Below are 1,928 nucleotides of genomic sequence, written 5' to 3' on the forward strand. Positions count from 1 at the left end.
CATTATTGTAATAGGAGAATTAAATGCACAAAAAATGATTTTTGTCAATGTATATGGACCAAACTTTGATAGTCCACTGTTCTTTAAGAAAATATTTAACTGCATTCCGGAAATAGCACAACATAACTTAGTAATTGGAGGAGATTTAAATTGTACTTTAGATTCCTATTTAGACAGATCAACAAGACAAAGGAAAACCAAATCACATTCCAGTGACTTATTAAATGCATATATGGATACTAGTAATATAATAATAATAATAATAATATTCATTTATTGTCATTGCAACGAGTACAACGAAATTAAAAAATAGCCAATCCTGACGGTGCGTACAAACATATATGCAATAAATGCAAAAACAAATAAATACATAAATACAATTAAATTAAGTACAAGATTTTTTAACGGTGTTGCCTAGTGCACAGGTAGTGTTCAGTTCTCGTATGGCCCTGGGGTAAAAACTGTTCTTAAGTCTGTTTGTTCGGGATTTGATTGACCTGAAACGTCGACCAGAGGGCAGATGAACAAACAGACGGTGGCCGGGGTGGGATGGATCTTTTATTATTTTGCCTGCTCTACTGAGGCAGCGCAGGCTGAACAGGTGCTCCAGGGAGGGCAGTGAGCAGCCGATGATTTTCTGGGCCGTCGTGATGACCCTCTGAAGGGCCTTCCTGTCCTTTTCTGAGCAGCTGGCATACCATGTGGTTATACAGTATGCCAGCACACTCTCGATGGAGCAGCGATAGAAGGACAACATGAGCTTCTCCTGCAGGTTGGTTTTCCTGAGGATCCTCAGGAAGTGGAGTCTCTGCTGTGCCTTCTTTACTGTGGTGATGGTGTTGGTAGACCAGGTGAGATCCTCTGCGATGTGCGTACCCAGGAACCTGAAAGCTGGTACCCTTTCCACGCAGACCCCATTGATGTAGAGTGGGTCGTAATCTCCACTGGTTTTTCTAAAGTCAATTATAAGTTCCTTTGTTTTGGAGGAGTTCAGGACCAGATTGTTCACTGAACACCATGCTGCCAGCCTTTGGATTTCATCCCTATAGGCTGTCTCATCTCCTTCTGAGATAAGTCCAACCACAGTCGTGTCATCCGCGAACTTGATGATGGTGTTGGTGGGATGGGTGGGGGCGCAGTCGTGAGTGTAGAGGGAGTAAAGGATGGGGCTCAACACACAGCCCTGTGGTGAGCCGGTGCTCAGTGTAATGGTGGAGGAGAGGTGAGGGCCTATTTTGACTGTCTGGGGGCGGTTGGTCAGGAAGTCCTTGATCCATTTGCAGATGGTTAGGGAAAATCCAAGGTCGGAAAGTTTGGTGACCAGTCTGCTCGGGATGACCGTGTTAAAGGCAGAGCTGAAGTCGAGAAAGAGCATCCTCACATAGCTCCCCTGGTGTTCAAGGTGGGTCAGTGCAGTGTGAAGAGCAGTGTCGATGGCATCCCCTGTAGACCTATTTGCTCTGTAGGCAAACTGGTATGGGTCGAAGGTGGGTGGGAGGCTGGCTTTGATGTGCTGCAGGACCAGTCTCTCGAAGCACTTTGTGATGACCGGTGTGAGTGCTACCGGACGGTAGTCGTTAAGACCGCTGATGACAGGCTTTTTCGGCAGTGGGATGATTATGGCGGACTTCAGGCAGGGAGGGATGGTGGATTTTAAAAGGGACAGGTTGAAGATTTTTATGAAGACCTCAGATAATTGGTCTGCACATTCCCTCAGCACTCTGCCCGTCACACCATCGGGGCCTGCAGCTTTCCTGGGATTCACTGCTCTGAGCACTCGCTTAACGTCATACTCCTGCACAGTGAAGGTGTTGCTGTCAGGTGCTGGAGAGGGTGTAATGTCTGCCACTGTAGCTTTCACCTCGAAACGAGCAAAGAAACAGTTAAGTTCCTCAGCCAACGAGGCGTCGCCGTCGGCAGTCGTGCGG

This window comes from Rhinoraja longicauda, unplaced genomic scaffold, assembly GCF_053455715.1.
Source record: "Rhinoraja longicauda isolate Sanriku21f unplaced genomic scaffold, sRhiLon1.1 Scf000334, whole genome shotgun sequence".
NCBI classification, from domain to species: Eukaryota; Metazoa; Chordata; class Chondrichthyes; order Rajiformes; family Arhynchobatidae; genus Rhinoraja; species Rhinoraja longicauda.